At 43.4% G+C, this 20,150-nt stretch overlaps 1 long non-coding RNA gene across 1 annotated transcript; it reads right to left on the reverse strand.

The window, feature by feature from the left end:
- Positions 1-727: 727 nt before the first annotated feature.
- LOC309499100 lies at positions 728-11,691 on the reverse strand. The gene is made up of 4 exons (XR_014206149.1): positions 11,567-11,691; positions 10,487-10,597; positions 9,749-9,804; positions 728-810 (listed from the first exon to the last, which is right to left on the reverse strand). It is a non-coding gene; the product is annotated as an uncharacterized lncRNA (long non-coding RNA).
- Between the last annotated feature and the right edge of the window lie 8,459 nt (positions 11,692-20,150).

Raw genomic sequence — 20,150 nt, forward strand, 5'->3', positions numbered from 1 at the left:
AATTATCCACCCTTGTTAAGATAGATTCTGAAATGAATGTGTCCTGCTGAGTGTGAAGCAGGCCTTAGTGTGTTATTTTGCAAATTTAACAAGTGAATCTTACCTACTCCACCTTCCTCAGCTCCAGTGGGCGTCTCTCAGGCAGAGCATCATGGAGCTGGCTGGGGTGTTGATCCACCAAACACACAAGGTAAAAGAGCATTTATTACAATAAGTAGGAGGAAACAAGACAGGCTTGTAAAAAACGTCTGGTAGGGACTACACAAGCTTCCTCCTGGGTTAGTGACATCACTAACCCTAAAAATTACATAAACCCTGACCCCGGGAACACACAGTCCATGTTGAGAATAGGAAGAGTTGTTGTAGTAGAGCACATTTGTGAGTCTGCTCAAGCTGTCGCATTCGTCTTTTCACATGCAATACAGTACGTAACACAAATGCAATAGCATGTCACTCTGTAGGCATCTTACAACAGTTCCCACACAACCGATTTATAGATTATTATGACAGAATATGCCAATTGAAGATAGTTAACTCCACATCAGCAACATAAATTAATCAACTGACCATTCAGAAAAGTCTTGTTGCTCTACATGTTGTCACTTCTTTTTGAATCTCTCCATCATTGTCCAACTCCAGTGTTTAATTATTTTCTGATATTTAAATTAACTACACATTTACACATTTTAGTGTGTGTTAACTTGTGTTGGAAACAAGCAAATCTTACCTACTCCACCTTTCTCAGCTCCAGTGGGCGTCTCTCAGGCAGCGCATCATGGAGCCGGCTGGGGTGTTGATCCACCGAACACACTAGGTAAAAGAGCATTAATTACAATAGAAAAGGGAGAAAAAAATCTTATTCACAGCACAGCACAAAATCTAAAACTGTATATTTCATGATCTTTTCCACTCCATAGAGCACACATTCTCTGTCCTGAGACCCTCCAACGACCCTCAGGTGATTGTGACCACCAAAGAAGATCACAGAGTAAGATAAGAAATAATGAAAATAAATAAAAACAACAAATAACTGACAGTGTCAGACACAGGCTGCGTTTACACTTGGCATTAACATGCTTTCACAGTGATCCGATCAAGCAGATTGGATCATTAGCCAATCAGGACATGGCACATTTACATTTGTTCACATTAAGTGGTCACTGTATCTGGATAACTGATTGGATTTCTAAAGTGTTGTCAATTTTTTGTTGGCCACATGAGTGTAAAATTAATTTGAAGGAATCTTACACTGGTTCAAACTAAGCATATGTACTGTGTATGTTTGATTTATGTTGTGTTTGGGACAAAGCTTTTAATGAAGAGCATTTAAAATAAAATTTGTTATTAGGCTCTCTAAGTATATCAAATTTTGGATTTATTTATCGTCCAATATATCGTTATCGGCTTTCAGATATAAAGAATTAATGGTTATCGGTTTCGGACAAAATTTTCATATCAATGTATCACTAATTTGGAGAGCAACTACTCCTAGTCACCCCTTGTCATTTCAAAGATTTGTACAATAGAGAGCATGTCAAGTAGTTCTACCAGAAAGACTCGGGAGAATAAATACTGTGACAGTTATCCATTTATTAACAACCCAGCAAGCAATAAAGTTCTTTGGCGTAGGCCCCGTCCGTAGCTCGCAATCTGAGGGTCCGGACTCTGCATATCCTGCCTGAAGATCAAGGCAGGGGCGCAGCCGACCCCCTATGAGGTATGGAAGGGACCATCCTGGTGGTGGCGATGTGGAGGATGGAGGGAATGATTCGACTTGGAGGTGGTGGGGAGGATGGTGGTGAATTGGAGCGTCAGCATCTGCGAACTCAAACATGAGTAAGTACCGATCTTTTATACCACGAGTGTTAGAATGTGATTGGATAGATGAAAGGTAAAGTGATGTAACAATTAAGTCTTCCCGGCAGAACTTTATGCTAAAGCTTTCATAAACGCCTTCTCCATTTTGGGAGGTGCGTGCGCAGTCAGCAGTGAGGAGCCTGGCAAAAGTATAAACATTATACTTGTTTCAAATGGATTTGACAGAATCAAGTGACCAGACTCAGGCTGCAGGGGGTGTCAGGAATAGTCACACTCAAATTTGGAAATATTAGAACTGTAGGGGAGAGCCGGGAGGGTTGAAACACTTTTCAGATAAACGTCGTTTTCTAAGATAAGGTTACAGATAGATTATTTTAGTTTTTGTGATCAACAACTCACATATGTGTTCTCTTAGTATCATGTGTTATTCGGTACAAATATATAATGATTTAAGTAAAAATTTACTTTGAACAGTAGTTGTGCTTTGTTTCAATGGTCCCGCCTGAGCGGGACGGTTGAAACACAGGGGTGGGACGGATGAAACATAACAGTTTAAACGGCAACTATTCATCTAATGCTTGATTTTATGAACAATACCTGACAAGTAAGTTATGTAGATATTGTTACAAACATATTTTTTATATATTTTTTTATTTAAAGGTTCATATTAACAATTTTGTTCTGTCGTCATATAAAAAAATAGGCGATAAGCCTATTCACATTTTGCGTGCTCTTTCTTATAGGCTATTTTGACGAAGACAGACAAATCCGTTCACAATTCATATCCTTACATATCTTCCTTGAGTCATATCGAGTGTTTGCTAGTTGAATAGCCTGTTATTATGAAGAAAACGAGGTCAACCTGAAGACGATAGGCTAAATGAAATTTATTGAAGATTGCACAATTGATGATTATTAAAAAGATAACGTGTTGCGTAATTGAAAATGAATTTGTATTAAAAGAATCACAAGTCAAGGAACAGTAGCCTATATGAATTATGAACCGTAAAGGGTAAATAACCATCTATGAACAGCCTATAGACTAAATAACCATGAACAGGTAAAATTCATGTCACAATGATCACAGATGTAATGTGTTTTCATTATTTATTGCAAAACACTTTTTTATTTAATGCTTAAAGACTTAAACACAGTGTGACCACATTAAAAGCGGTTTTATATTTCCTATGACCAGGTTTAACTGGAAGGATGCGCTGTCGGGACGGTTTAAACACTGTTTCAACCGTCCCGACAGCGCCTCCTGCCAGTTAAACCCGTTTTTCCCTTAAACTAAAAAAACTCTGATATTGCACACTTAAGGGTGTGTTGGAGTACTAATACACCTGCCGTATTATCATTACAATAGGACATGAAACAATAAATACAACTTGTCAGTCAAAAAAAAAGTACCAAAAAAGCACTCAAAAACAGCTTTCCGGCTCTAACTTTAAAACGGAATAATGTAAAGAATAAATGTTTTCGCGGGAATGGTAGGCATTGCGTGCTGTACATGCTGACGAAATCTGACGTACATGACATGAGTGGTTTTCAAGGAAATCTCAATGTTTCATCCGTCCCGCGTTTCAATCGTCCCGCCTCTCCCCTACTCAAAAGAGTACTGATGTACTGATTGGAGATTGTTGGTAATGCCAGTGTAATAATGAATAAATTAACCATACTGTTCTTATAAGAAGTGAACAAAAATCAGTTTTATGCTTTTCGGTTTTATATTTTAGTGTGTGTTAACTTGTGTTGGTAACAAGTGAATCTTACTCCACCTTCCTCAGCTCCAGTGGGCGTCTCTCAGGCAGAGCATCATGGAGCCTGCTGGGGTGTTGATCCACCTAACACACAAGGTAAAAGAGCATTCATCAGGCATGAGGAAATCAAACACATTCACAACCTTTAAAGACAATCTAATATATAGTTCTTGAAATACACCTCTGGTGCAACTCAGACTCATCATCAGTGATGTATCCTGGGTTCATTGGGTGTTTCGGGTCTCACAACATCATACACCCTCGCCCAGGCGACCCAGCCAGGGTTGATCAGACCCTGGCTTGTGTCTGAGTAGCTTGTCCAATCCACGGATCACCCCGCTTGATCCACAGCCATCTTGACGCCTTTTCAGCGGCATCCGTGATATTCTTGGTGGCTTTCCTGATGTGCAGTCCCTTCACTCCAAGCATCTTGAGAGCCCTGATGAGTGACTGGCCGACGAATCCTCTGCACCCGACCTCGATAGGACTGCATCGGGTCCTCCACCCCCTGCTTCGGCATTCGCCTGCCAGCTCCTCGTACTTGGCCCTCTTCCTCTCAAATGCCTCCTCCATCCGGTCTTCCCAGGGAACAGTCAACTCCAGCAGGACCACTTGCCTTGTTTTTTCTGACACCAGGACAATGTCTGGCCTGAGCGTGGTCGCCGCGATGTTTCCTGGGAATTTGAGCTGTCTCCCTAGGTCGACCTTCAGCTGCCAGTCCTTTGCTGTTGCGAACAGCCCCCCTGATTCCTTCAAGCGCTGATGTGGCTTCTCCCCGGCTTTAACAAAGACGATGTTCTGTCTTGCTGGTTGCTGGTGTTTACTGCAGGTGATCCCAGTACTGATGACCTCAGCAATGACCCTCAGCACTTGGTCGTGGCGCCAACGGTAGCGCCCATCTCCCAGTGCTTTTGGGCAGCTGCTCAAGATGTGCTCCAATGAACCTCCTCTCTGGCAGAGTGGGCACAGTGGTGTATCTGCCAGGCCCCAGCGGAAAAGATTGGATGGACTGGGGAGGACATCATAGACAGACTGAACCAGGAATTTTATCCGGTGTGGCTCAGACTTCCACAATTCTGTCCACGATATCTTTCGGTCTGCCACCTGCTCCCATCGGGTCCATGCCCCCTGCTGCCGCATCCCTACTATCCTACTGCAGCGGGCTTCTTCCACCCCAGCTCGGACCTCATCTTGGATCAGCTGTCGCCTTTCCTTTCCCTGGGCCTTGTTAAAGCGAGGTCTTGGATTGCTCCCGAGTCCTGCCCGTCCAGATGCCACTTCCCCCACCAGCTCACTGTGTCGCAGCCGTGACTCAGCCTGGTCCACTGCCTCTTGGGCCTTCCACTTCCTGCCGGTTCTGACCTCTATGCCTGCCGAAGAGACCTTGATGTCACTTGAGTCTCTGTACAGTAGCACCTCTCTTGATCGGGTTACCATAAACTCTTCCTTCAGACTGCTGAAGGGCAGTTTTAGTTTGTTCTTCGTCCCGTACAAGGCGATATCGCTGAGGCTTCGTGGTAGGCCTAACCACTTCCGCAGGGAACAGCTGACTTTCCTCTCGAAGCATTCAACGGTGGTTATTGGCACGTCATAGACCAGCAGTGGCCAGAGGAGTCGGGGCAGGATGCCGTGCTGGTAAATCCAGGCTTTATATTTACCTGGCAGACCTGACTTGTCCACAGCCGTCAACCAGATTCCCAACTGGTTGGTGGTTGTCTGGAGTGATGCGGTGTCCTTCAGGGTGCAGTCGTAGATCTTGCCCAGACTCTTGACTGGCTTTTCTCCGACAGATGGTATCTGGATGTCTCCTAGTGAGAAGCGGAACTGGTCTGTAACCTTCCCTTTCTTCACCACCAGGGACCTGGACTTGGCTGGCTTAAATTCCATCCGGGCCCAGTTAATGAGACGCTCGAGCCCTTGGAGGATCCATCTGCACCCCGGAACCGATGTTGTTGTCACCGTCAAATCGTCCATAAATGCTCTGATGGGGGGCTGCCGTATACCTGACTTGGTGAGTGGGCCTCTGCACTCCACCTCTGCTGACTTAACCAGCATATTCATTGCCAAGGCAAACAATATCACGGAAATAGTGCATCCCGTGATAATGCCCTTCTCAAGCCGATGAAACGCAGATGTTTCCGCTCCAGAGGTAACTCTCAAACTGAAGGAATTGTAATAATCCAGTATGAGGTTCTTGATCTTGTCTGGAACGTAATGTCGGTCAAGTGCGGTTTCTACCAGCCTATGTGGGATTGACCCGTAGGCATTGGCGAGATCGAGCCAGAGGACTGCCAGATCCCCTTTGCCTTCACGTGCCTCACGTAACAGCTGGGTGACAACTCCTGTGTGCTCGACGCATCCTGGCATCTTTGGGACTCCACCCTTCTGCACAGAGGTGTCGATGTACGTGTTCCTCAGGAGGAACTCCGTCAGGCGTCGGGCAAGAATACTAAAGAAAATCTTTCCCTCAACACTGAGGAGCGAGATGACTCTGAACTGCTCGATGGTACTTGAGCTCTCCTCCTTCGGGATCCAGACGCCCTCTGCATGTCTCCACTGCTGCGCCACCTTCCCCCTCCTCCAGATGACCTTGATTAGTTTCCATAACCTCTTCAAGAGTCTGGGGCACCTCTTGTAGACGACGTACGGCACTCCACTCGGGCCTGGTGCTGAGCTGGTTCTAGCAGCTTTGACGACTTCTTCAACTTCCTTCAAAGCTGGCTCCCTGGTGTTAAATGCCACGGTGGGTTCCAGCGGGGTTATCAACATTTTGCATGGCCCAAGATCTTTGTCTCTTGCGCTGTCACTGTACGTGGTGCTGAGATGTTTGTTAACATCTTCTTCAGTGCACGCAAGATGGCCACTTCTTTTCTGCCCGAGGATCTTCTTCGTAAATCCAAACGGGTTAGAAATGAAGGCGACACGTTTCCTGGCTCTCTCCTTGCCCCTCCTCCTATGCCACTCAGCTCGCCGGAGGGTGGTTAGTCTTTTCCTCAGGGTGTGGCGCAGTTCTGACAGACCAGCCTTTTCCTCCTCCCTTGCCTTCCTAAACTGCCGTCCGAGCAGTCTAAGCTCACTCCTTAGCTGGCTGATCTTCACTTCCCGTCTGTTTGGCTCTGCCACCCCTCTGGTCAGCTGTCGTTCCTTAATGCCGAACCTTTCAGCTCCGATGCTGATGATCATCGTTGACAGAGCCCGCAGTTTCTGGTCTACATCCCCCCTCGCGGTAGCTTCAAGGACTTGGTCCAGATCTTCATCAAACTGGAGCCACTCTCTCTCCTTGTTGGCAGCAGGCCACTTGACCCGGCGATGTTCGGAATGTCTCACATGGGGTGGAGCTTGTGGGGCGTGGAGGTTCTGGGCACTGTGGGGTGATTCCGGGCCGGGCTCCTCCTGCGTCTCACCAGGTACTAGACCTGTGCGTTGCACCACCTGCTTCCCCGTCAAACATTTCATTTTTGCCTGGTGAATCTTCAGGCCATGCCGGTTCTTGCAGACTTTGCCACATATGCAAACTACACTCATTGTCGTTTCTCCATTAGCATTGGTCGTTGCCTGTATATCCGTCCTGTTGGAGTGCTCATTCTCCCCCCCTCTCGGGCACTCCTGGGGGTATGGTTCATTAGGGGTTTTCGTAGCTTGTTTATGGGTGCATCCTCACGGAAGCTGCAGTTTGGGTTGCTGGCCCTCGCTGCCCCGGTTACTGTCTTCCCAGTTGCCAGCTGTCTCTCCAGCAGTCTCCATACTCTTCATGGTTGTCATCCAGACTGTTCCCGGAAGTCACTGGCTTAGCCAGATGGTATAGTTCTTGAAATACACCTCTGGTGCAACTCAGACTCATCATCAGTGATGTATCCTGGGTTCATTGGGTGTTTCGGGTCTCACAACATCATACACCCTCGCCCAGGCGACCCAGCCAGGGTTGATCAGACCCTGGCTTGTGTCTGAGTAGCTTGTCCAATCCACGGATCACCCCGCTTGATCCACAGCCATCTTGACGCCTTTTCAGCGGCATCCGTGATATTCTTGGTGGCTTTCCTGATGTGCAGTCCCTTCACTCCAAGCATCTTGAGAGCCCTGATGAGTGACTGGCCGACGAATCCTCTGCACCCGACCTCGATAGGATTGCATCGGGTCCTCCACCCCCTGCTTCGGCATTCGCCTGCCAGCTCCTCGTACTTGGCCCTCTTCCTCTCAAATGCCTCCTCCATCCGGTCTTCCCAGGGAACAGTCAACTCCAGCAGGACCACTTGCCTTGTTTTTTCTGACACCAGGACAATGTCTGGCCTGAGCGTGGTCGCCGCGATGTTTCCTGGGAATTTGAGCTGTCTCCCTAGGTCGACCTTCAGCTGCCAGTCCTTTGCTGTTGCGAACAGCCCCCCTGATTCCTTCAAGCGCTGATGTGGCTTCTCCCCGGCTTTAACAAAGACGATGTTCTGTCTTGCTGGTTGCTGGTGTTTACTGCAGGTGATCCCAGTACTGATGACCTCAGCAATGACCCTCAGCACTTGGTCGTGGCGCCAACGGTAGCGCCCATCTCCCAGTGCTTTTGGGCAGCTGCTCAAGATGTGCTCCAATGAACCTCCTCTCTGGCAGAGTGGGCACAGTGGTGTATCTGCCAGGCCCCAGCGGAAAAGATTGGATGGACTGGGGAGGTGAGTGTGGTGTATATACACTCACCTAAAGGATTATTAGGAACAGCATACTAATACTGTGTTTGACCCCCTTTCGCCTTCAGAACTGCCTTAATTCTACATGGCATTGATTCAACAAGGTGCTGAAAGCATTCTTTAGAAATGTTGGCCCATATTGATAGGATAGCATCTTGCAGTTGATGGAGATTTGTGGGATGCACATCCAGGGCATGAAGCTCCCGTTCCACCACATCCCAAAGGTGCTCTATTGGGTTGAGATCTGGTGACTGTGGGGGCCATTTTAGTAAAGTGAACTCATTGTCATGTTCAAGAAACCAATTTGAAATGATTCGAGCTTTGTGACATGGTGCATTATCCTGCTGGAAGTAGCCATCGTAGGAAGTAGGAAGTAGGATGGGTACATGGTGGTCATAAAGGGATGGACATGGTCAGAAACAATGCTCAGGTAGGTCGTGGCATTTAAACGATGCCCAATTGGCACTAAGGGGCCTAAAGTGTGCCAATAAAACATCCCCCACACCATTACACCACCACCACCAGCCTGCACAGTGGTAACAAGGCATGATGGATCCATGTTCTCATTCTGTTTACGCCAAATTCTGACTCTTCCATCTGAATGTCTCAACAGAAATCGAGACTCATCAGACCAGGCAACATTTTTCCAGTCTTCAACTGACCCATTTTGGTGAGCTCGTGCAAATTGTAGCCTCTTTTTCCTATTTGTAGTGGAGATGAGTGGTACCCGGTGGGGTCTTCTGCTGTTGTAGCCCATCCGCCTCAAGGTTGTGCGTGTTGTGGCTTCACAAATGCTTTGCTGCATACCTCGGTTGTAACGAGTGGTTATTTCAGTCAAAGTTGCTCTTCTATCAGCTTGAATCAGTCGGCCCATTCTCCTCTGACCCCTTGCATCAACAAGGCATTTTCGCCCACAGGACTGCCGCATACTGGATGTTTTTCCCTTTTCACACCATTCTTTGTAAACCCTAGAAATGGATGTGCGTGAAAATCCCAGTAACTGAGCAGATTGTGAAATACTCAGACCGGCCCGTCTGGCACCAACAACCATGCCACCCTCAAAATTGCTTAAATCACCTTTCTTTCCCATTCTGACATTCAGTTTGGAGTTCAGGAGATTGTCTTGACCAGGACCACACCCCTAAATGCATTGAAGCAACTGCCCTGTGATTGGCTGATTAGATAATTGCATTAATGAGAAATTGAACAGGTGTTCCTAATAATCCTTTAGGTCAGTGTGTGTATATATATATATATATACATATATACATATATACATACATACATACATACATACATGCATACATACATACATACATACATACATATATATATATATATATATATATACACATATACATATACACATATACATATACATATATATATATATATATATATATGTATATGTGTATATGTATATGTGTATATATATATATATATATATATATATACATACATACATGTAATTACATTATCGGTTCAAACAATAGTGCAAACCTTTTCTGTCCTGAGACCTTCAGGGAACCACCAAGGAAGAGAGGAGAGTATGTTTCCTACAAATTATATTTTTACATATATTGTTTTATGCTGTTATGAAAATCATCAGCAGCATTTAAGTTTTTACCAAAATCCAGTCTTGAGTATTGTACCACATAAGTCATTTATGGCGAGCACCCTCCCATCGAGGTTGTGCTCGTCAGTGCGTCACTGTGCGTGTGTACCTGATTTTCTGTGAACGCGTCCGTCTCTTCAGCATCTATCAACACCATGGAGTCGGAGGTAGGCTGCCCTGGCTAATCTATCCATAGATAGCAATAACCGGGGAATTGGAAGCTTGTTAGTAGATTTTCTCTCCGCCATCACGCTTCATGCAATCTCCAGGCGAACTTCAGGCGTGGCGTGTGCATGTGATATTAACGTGCACGAGTGAGGGGGATCTGTGGCGTGTGCACGACCTGTGATTGACAGTCAGATCTCACACCCCCCTGCGCTGATTGGACCCGATGATCCGGGAGCAGTGGATTTTTGCAAAACAAATAACACGCTCCAGGTGGAGTTAGAAGCTCGGGTTTTTTTCTAAAACCATCTTATTTATGTTGTTCTGTCGGATTATAGTGTCAATTTCACTGAATATGATCAAAAAAATTTTGCCGACGGCAGCTTTAAATGATCTTCTGTATTGCAGCTAGGGCAATTCTGGAAACACTAGAAAAAATGGCCATGAAGATCAACCACCTGACTTCACTTGTCCAGTCTCTAGTGGGAAACAGGCGCATTCTACCGCAGATGCAGAATGACGAAGAGGATGACGTCTTTCCAATTGCATCTATTGAAGACCTAGACCGGCTGGAACAAAGCTTAGTTGAATGGTAAGAATCAACTGAATTTTCAACCTACAACTACTAATGAAATGTACTGTGCATGTTTACATGCTTGTCAAAAGTCTGAAATGATCAAGATTTTGTAAAAAATTTATTAAAAAGTAAATTAAAAAATAATAATTAAAGAAGTTTCTTCTTCTCAGCAAGGCCGCAATTTATTTGATCAGAAATACAGTGAAAACAGTAACAGTTAAATATGATTAAACCTTTCCATTTTAATATATTGTCAAATGTATTTTTTTCTGATCAAAACTAAATTTTCAGCATCATTACTCCAGTCTTCAGTGTTACATTATATTCTAATATTCTGTTTTTCTCATTGGTTAATAGCCATTATTATTGGTGCTCAATTATTGATAATGGTTCTTATTATTATCAATGTTAAAATAGTTTTTGCTGCTTCATATTTTTGAGGAAACAGTTATCCTGTTTTTAGGATTATTTGATGAACAGTTCATTATTTAATGAACAGAAAGTTCAAATGAAAGTTCAAATGAACAAAATGTATTTGAAATAAACGTAATGAAATGTGTTTGTCATTTTTTAACATTGCTGATTAAAATGGTTACTTACCCTAAACTTTTGAATGGTAGTTTATCACAGTTTCCACAAAACTATGAAGCAGCCAACGGTTTTCAACATTGATAATAATCAGAAAGGTTTATTGAGCAGCAAATCAGCATATTATAATGATTTCTGAAGGATCAAGTGCTGCTGAAAATTCAGCTTTGCAAAGCAGGAATTGCTTTTCAAAATAGAAAAGAGTTCTTATAAATATTATATGAATATTACTGTTTTACTACGTTTTTGAATCAAGTCAATGAACAGACTTTCAAAAACATTACAAAATAAGAATTATTCCAAACTTTTGACGGATACAAATAAAAGTACTGAAGAGGTCCATCTATATGCTAAAATATTTCTTAAAATGAACCTGTTGAAGGTGAGCAGATTATCCATCAGTGGCGGGCCAACAATGAAGAAGACCGTATGGAGAATCTGCTTCAAGGTCTTCACCACGAACGTCGCCCGGGAACTGAACTGGTGCGGGAGAGGAGACAAGCGGGGGATAAAGTCATCGAACACCGGCTCACTCTTAATAGGCAAGTTCAAATGTTGTACAGATATGCATTATATTTGATGGCGGGAAGTTAGTCAGTCAGGTACGTTACAAGCAGGGCCGGCTCTAGGTTATTTGGTGCCCAAGGCGAGAGTGCCCAGTGATCAATCTATTAAATTAAATTAATAAGACACTAGGCTGTTACCAATCAAATTAAATAATTTACATTGAAAATGTATAACTGTATTAAATTAGATTATTTTTAATATTTTTGAATATACAAATAAGGAATGTTGAAAAGAATGATACTTTATGAAACTAAACCGCCAGTAGGAGGCGGCAGGCGACCGTCTTAATGAGCGAGTCACTGAGTCATTCATTCAAACGATTCGTTCAAACGGCTGATTTATTCAGAATGAGGCATTTATGAATGGGTAATTGAATCTTTGACTCAAACGATTCATTCAAAACGCTGAATCATTCAGTAATGCAACAAGTGTTGCTGTGAGATTCGCGATGGTTCTGCTGTGATCTTTGTTTGGAACTATTTTCGCTGCTGAAACAGAACAAAAACAGTCATTGTGTCTAAAAGGTAAGTGACTTAATTTTAACTATTTGTTTATTGAACTATTGTGAAATCAGTCTCGGTTTCAATCTTGATGGCATTCAGGAAAACAGCTCTCTGGTCGTGTGTAGCCTAGGCTATTGTTTCTTAACTTTAATATGTTATAAATAACTGCACGAGCCTCAACAGCGCAACATTGTTACCGTCAGTACAGGCTCCAAAACTCTGGAATAGTCTTCCTGATACTGTTCGTTGCTCAGACTCGCTCTCCCAGTTTAAAACTAGATTAAAGTCGCATCTCTTCAGCCAGGCATTCATATAATCCCACAGTTCAAACTACAATCTGGCCTCTAGATCATAAATGCCAGAGGAGAACTGGCCCCCGACTGAGCCTGGGTTCTCCCAAGGTTTTTTTTCTCCATTAGGTCACCTGATGGAGTTTTAGGACACCATTAGGTCACTTGATGGAGTTTTTCGGTTCCTTGCCACTGTTGCCTTTGGCTTGCTCAGTTGGGGATATTTTGGGGATATTTATTTTAATTTTATCAATCAATAAATTCCTCTTGAAACAAACTTTGTTGTATTATTTAAATTGAATACTGTGAAGCTGCTTTGATACAATCTGTATTGTGAAAAGCGCTATACAAATAAACTTGACTTGACTTGACTTTTACCCCATCATTTAAAGCGCTAAAACCAGCTGTCAGATGTTTTCGCGCCACTCCCGGTTGCTGAGCAACGCGCGTGAGTTTGACAGCTGTCAGAGTGACTCAGTCATTTTTTAGGATTGTATAATCTAGAAAAAGAAATGGACAAATACAAGCAGTGTGTGGACAGTGCACAGTAAAAGTGTACAGCGTGTGCTTTCATAATACGGTATTTAATTAACTTTTTTTTTTTTTATTATGCAATTTTGCGCCCCGTCCAGCAGATGGCGCCCCAGGCGGCCGCCTGTGTCGCCTGTCGGCAAAGCCGGCCCTGGTTACAAGTACTTGTTAACATGTTCATATGAGGTAATCATCAAACATGTGGTAATACCAACAGCAACGTGCCGTTTGCAAAAATAGTTAGCAAATATAATAGCTTGTTAAGAAATGTAAGCTTAGCGTTAAGTTCTGGCAGGAAGACTCAATCAGCGCGTCATGTATTAACTCACTTCTAACCAATCATGTGTTAACACTCTCAGTATAAAAGAATGGTACCCTACATTCGTCTGAGTTCGCAGATACTGACGGCGCCAATTACCTCCATCCTCCCCAACCACCTCCAAGATGGTCCTTTCCCTCCATCCTCCCCACCACCACCAGGATGGTCCTTTCCTTTACCTCCAGGGAGTTGGCTGCGCCCCTGCCTTCATCTTCAGGCGGGATTTGAAGATTCCGTTATCCTCGCATTGCTAGCTAAGGACGGGGCCTACGCCAAAGACTTTATAAAATTATGCTTGCTGAGCTATTAATACATTTACACTTGTTATATCATTTTATCTCCCGAGTCTTTCTGGTAGAACTTAAATGAGGTTTAAACGTTCAGTTAAATGTCTTCACCATACACTCAATGTCTGCTTCCAGATATCCTATAATGGGAATGTCTAGGCCATTTGCCGCTGCGAGTCGGACCCAATACGCTGATTTCACGCAGCCGCCATTTTGAAATCGAAAGTGAGGCTCCGGTGGGAAGAACCCCGGAAGTAAAGATAAACAACAATGCCTTGGATTACCAACCTGAAGCTGCTGCCGCGATTTACACTAGTGGATGTTAATATCCAATATAGGATATGTATATAGTTCATTCCTGCTTCGTTTTTTACATTCTGATTTATATATAAAAAAAATATTTTATTTATAAATGAATTTCACTGTAAATAGTCTAAAGTATGAAAGAAATGATTGTACATTTTTAGAATTGACACAACATCATTAAACACAACAATACGCTGTCACATTCACGACTCTCCTGTGATTAAAGGCGACACTTCCGGTTTTCTTCCCACCGGAGCCTCGCTTTCGATTTCAAAATAACGGCTGCGTGAAATCAGCGTATTGGTTCCCTACATGTCCAACAAGAGGCCCCTACTGGTTGAGGTGTAATGTCATGTTTCCTCTGTGTCACCCAGAGACTTTTATTTTAATTTTTATTTTGATCTTTTTAATTTTTTTTTCATCCTGTTGAATCTGTCTTCATATATCCTAGATTTATTTCCTGTTTTCGCTGGTTGCAATGGGTTTTGATTTATGTTCATCTATCCCTTGTTTAGTCCTCGTTATCTGCTGCTTTTTCAATTCTTGTTTGTCAGTTATTGTCTTAGTATGCCTATTGCTTTTGCATTTTGCGTTTCCTGTTGGTTTGTTTGATAATTTCAAACTATCTTCAAATAGATCCACGTCTCAACTCCTTCCATCCTGCAACCGTGACACTCAGTCAGATAGAAGCAAGTAATCTGTTGCAGCCACTAAACTGTTAAAAACGTAAATAATAATGAGATTAACAGTTCAGTGGAATCTTTTCTCTTTTTTTTCTTCTTTTTTTGACATAAATGGTTTAAAATATATATATAATTTATGCATGAGGGTCAATATTTGAATTCAGCCAGTTTGAAAATTAAAAGAATATGTCAACCATACTGTACATAAGGAAGGGTTAGTGATACTCTGCAATTTACAGGAAGCAGCCCTTTTAGGTGGTAAGATTATTGGAGTATGTTTTACAAGAAAATACTGTTTCAGTCTTTCTACTTCAAAATGTAATGTTTAATCCAATGTTTTATTTGCTGTTTCTTTGTAAATTGTGAAATTTACCAGCGATTTCTGAGTGTAAATTCAAAGTAAATCCTATACCATTTTTTTCAGTGTGTATTTACATTCCTCTTGTATTTTCTTTTCCCTCGTGTTTGAAACCTTTTGCTCTCAATCTCAATCTATTATAGTTATGAAACAAAAACAACACACTGAGGCCCCTCAATTATGCTATGTAGGTCCCTTTTGCCAGTTTCCTATGTGGCCAGCACAGATCTATCCTGATAGTCCGAGGGTTTGCCAGATTGACTGAAATCTAAACATGCTGCATTAATTAAAAACATATCAAAAGCCTGGTCTATGTTCTTATTTTGATTTATAAGTGTTTATTATAGTTGTAGTTTAAAGAAAAATAAAGCCCTCTTCTTTGGTGCAAGATGTAAAATATTTGCCATTTTACTACATTCTACTGCCTGTTTTGAGGCCAACAACGAGCAGTGTTAAAACTTAGACATTTTCTACAGTTCTGTCATTGCAAAACAGATCTCCTCTTGTAATTTCATCATGGCTAAAGCATGAAATACAACACTGCCAGTACATCACACAATGGGGAACTGTGGAAAGCTTGCCCCCACCCACCCCCCGTAATTCATCTTCCAACAATACTATCTTTCACATGATGAGCGATCTTAATCTTCAAGATAATGAAGATATTGAGGATAAAGCCAAAACAACTCCCTGAACAATGAAAGCATAGAGTGAATAAGAAAGTTCATTACAAGAACTAGAATTTGAAACATTGTTTAAATTTAAACATCATTTCAAAGCAAAGACCAAAATTATATATAATTTATATGATCTGTGTGGGTGTGTTCGGGTGCTCTGCATGGTTTCCCCCACAATCCAAAAACATGCAGTATAGGTAAATTGAAGATGCTAAATTGTCCGTAGGTGTGAGTGTGTGTGAGTCCCAAGCCATGTAATGAGGAGAGTTAGGGAAAGATTTGGTGACCTACCCTCAAAAAAATCAATTCACGGACAGTCTCTCACTATATACTATTTAATTAATTAATTAAATGATATACTGTCATCAGTGATGCGCGGGTTGATCCGAAATGAGCGGGTGCCTGCGGTCACCCGCGGTTACGAGTCATCCAAAAATATTTTTAATGATATTCGGGTCGCGGTCGGTCGGGTCGTTTGAAATAAAGATGCCAATTAAACCTTTGTAATTTATATAGTAGTATAGAGAGCATAAGCGGAGTGGAGCGGTGAGAATCTTCGCTCATCGCTCACGGAACTGTCCACCCCTCCGCTCAAAGCTACATCAGGCCGCTCCGCAAATTATCGCTCGATCAGCGCTCAACGCAGTTTGATCCGCGCTCCACTCAAATCGCCCCCCGCTCGCTCCAAAAAGGGGAAAAAAAATCTACATGTAGCCTATATCACTGTAGCTTAGACCACAGCCTTACCTCCTAAAGAACTAATGAGCAACAACAACATTTTTCAAATAGAAATGTTTTATTTCAAATGACAAATTAGGCCTATGTAAGAAGGAATATAGCCTACACAAAGTCCTGTAAAATTAAACGAATAAATGGGCCTAATAATATGAATAACAATTATATAAACAAAAATATAGCCTACATAAAAAATGTACTATTAGGCCAGAATTTTGATAAGTTAACTTTTGTGCAACGCGCACGATTAAAATTTAAATGGGCTTATATCCATTGTACACACAAACTGCTGTAAAATAAAACGAATAAATGGGCCTAATAATATAAATAAAATTTATATAAACAAAAATATAAAATAAATATACATAAACGTTTTAAAAGTAGGCCTAGGCTAAATTAACTATTAGGACAACATTCTTATAACTGAACTTGTGCGCAGCGCGCAGGATTAAAATTTAAATGGGCTTGTATCAATTGTTTGCATTTTACGCTGTATTTAATTTAGGCTACACTTTAAGTTACCGTATTCAATTTGCTAACCTTTTGCTTTCTTCCCAGCGTGTTCACATATCACACTGCATGTTTTCGAGAGATGTGTCTTTTTAGATTCCAAAATTAATCTTTAGGCCTACTGACTGAAACGATGTCGTTTTCTTCTACCACATAATAGTTCGTTTTACACCTGTATGACTTCTTATTTTCCTTTTTGAAGTAGCCTACTTTTTGAACTCCATTATTGAGCCGAGTTTTGACTGAAAATAGAATCCATCTTGCAGTCATCAACAGTAGACTGAGTCAGGCTTGACTGAGCATGCTTCAGAATCTTGGTGTGCGCGGAGCGAAATTGGAGCGGGAAATAGGGCGACGCTCCATCCTTTTAAAAATGCCGCTCTGCGTTCTGTCCAAGATCCGCCTGCTTGCTCCCGCTCCACTCCGCTCACATGCAATTTTCTATGAAATACATAGGCCTACACTTTATTGGCTGAATAACTGGCGCGAAGATGACGCACGAGCTCAGTCTGCAGGTAGAGATGGAGGCGGCAAGAGAAAAGGTGAAGACTGGGGAGTGGAAGCTCCGCAAATACACAAACAGAAAGAGCAAAGTTGCCGAAATAATGAAAGATAATGACCAAAGTGCTGGCTTTGTCATGTGTATTTCTTGCTATGCATTTACTAGCCTACTTTTAAAAAATGCGGGTCAGGAAGCGGGTCGGGTACAATATTTTCTTTCTTTTTTTTTGCGGTCCGAGTTGCGGGCGGGTTAGTTGAAAACGTCGGTCGGGTCCGGGTTGTTTATACACTGACTGTCATGAATTATGTGACTGTTGTTCCTTTTTTTTTTGGCCATGTGAGGTCCTCAGTGTTTTTTGTTTTATGCCTGTCACATGTTCTCATTATTGATTTGTTAGTTTCACCTGAACCTTGTTAAGCTGCCTATTTAAAACCTTTGTTGTCTTGAGTTCTTTGCTCAGTCTTGAGTTGACACCGGCACAGTCCTGTTGACTAAACCGGTCCGTGAGTTATTCTCAGAGTTTTTTTTTCCCCTGTGTTTGTTGCTTGTTACCGACCTGTACCAACCTGTTTCTTGGATTACAAATTTACCTCCTGCTTCTGGATTATTCACTCATTCTGACTGTTATAGTGGACTTTGACCTTTGCCTGGATTGTTACTTTTGATTTTGCTTGTTCCTTGTTAGATACTTTTGCCCCACTTTTCAAGTAAAACCCTTGAACTGAGTTATTGTCTCTGTCTCTGCATTCTGAGTTGAAACACACCTCCTTGTGACACTGAGGTAGAGCTCCCGCCTGCTACGCAGGACACCCGGGTTCGATTCCCAGTCGGACATAACAGCAAGACTGAGCCATGGAAGAAGAGTCAGCAGAGATTAAGCCGATGCAGCAGACACCTTCTTCCTGTTCTTCAACATTGGACCAGATATATGCAGCGGTGATGAGTCATGATACTACAGTACTTCGCCATGAGCAGCGACTGCGGACTCATGAGAGTGACTTTAGCCGCCATGAACAACTTCTCCATGAGATTCACCAGACTCTGACCACCTTAGTTAATCGTCCTTCTCCTTCTCCACCTCCAGCCCAGCCTGCCTGCGAGCCTCGTCTGCCCACTCCCGAGAGATTTGACGGAGACCCAAGAGACTGCAGAGGTTTCTTGACCCAGTGCTTGCTTACCTCCAATCCTCCACCTTTCCTACTGATCATGCTAGGACTGCTTACATCATCACCCTCCTGACAGAAAAGGCCCGAGCTTGGGCTACCGCCATTTGGGAGCAGCAAGGTCCTTCCTGTAACAGCTACTAGAACTTTACTGATGAGATGTGGCGAGTGTTCGACCATCCAGTCGGAGGAAGGGAGTCAGCCAACAGGTTATTCCAGCTGCATCAGGGCAACTCCAGTGTGGCTGAGTACGCTGTGCACTTTCCCACCTTGGCGGCAGAGAGCAGGTGGAATATGGAAGCGCTCATTGCCGCTTTCCATCACAGCCTGTCTAATTGCAATAGTGACAAACTGACGACAAAGGACCCGGCCACAGATCGAGTCCCTGATCGACCAGACTATTCGGCTTGACAACCGTATGCGAGAGAGGCCACGTGAACGACAATCGGAGCTTCAATCCACCCACGGAGCCAGTGCCGCAGCCTCGAGTCCACTGCAGTGGTCACAAGAGATCCGGAACTTGTCCCCTTGTCCTGATGAACCTATGCAGCTAGGAGGCACCCGACTTTCTCAAACCGAACGAACCCGCAAGATGAGGGAGAGATGCTGTTTCTACTGTGGGAAGCCGGGTCACTTTTGCTCGTCTTGTCCTGAGCTTTCGGGAAAAGTGCAGTCCCGTCCAGGAGTGGGAGTTCTGTGACGGGAGCGACTCTTACTCCCACAACTTCTACCACATGCCTGCAGATTCCAGTCATGATTTCCTGGGGACATCAACATCACCACATGCTGCAAGCCCTTGTGGACTCTGGTGTTGCTGGGAACTTCATGAATTCCTCCCTAGCTAGTGACCTTCATCTCCCTGTATCCAACCTGGACCATCCTCTCACTGTGACTGCCCTTGATGGAAAACCCTTGGGAAAGGGTACCGTTGACCGTATTACTACTCCTCTTCTTTTGTCTGTGGGCGAAAGGCATCATGAGAGGGTCCAGTTCAACCTCATTCAGTCTCCCGAGTTCCCAGTACTGCTTGGTTTTCCCTAGTTGTCTTACCATAGTCCCCAGATCAATTGGTCTTCAGGGACGGTGGTTGAGTGGGGCCCAACTTGCCAAACTACCTGTCTTCTCTCCAGAGTCTTAACCCCCCTGCTCCTAAGTCTCTTAGTCTTCTCGAGCTGTTCCGAGTCCCTTCTGAATACCATGACCTGAGTGAGATTTTCAGTAAGAAGAGAGCCACATCACTGCCTCCTCACAGACCCTACGATTGTACGATTGACCTCCTTCCAGGTGCCTTTCCCCCACGTGGTAGAATCTTCTCCCTCACACCCGCTGAGACCAAAGCCATGGAGGAGTATATCACAGCCTCCCTAGAAGCTGGAATCATTCGTCCATCGTCTTCTCCCACCAGAGCTGGATTATTTTTTGTTGGTAAAAAAGATGTCAGTCTCCGACCCTGCATTGATTACCGCGGGCTGAACAAAATGACTGTGAGGAACCGCTATCCTTTACCCCTTATGTCCTCAGCTTTT

The sequence above is a fragment of the Leuciscus leuciscus genome (genome assembly GCF_965113295.1).
Source record: "Leuciscus leuciscus genome assembly, chromosome: 5".
NCBI lineage: Eukaryota > Metazoa > Chordata > Actinopteri > Cypriniformes > Leuciscidae > Leuciscus > Leuciscus leuciscus.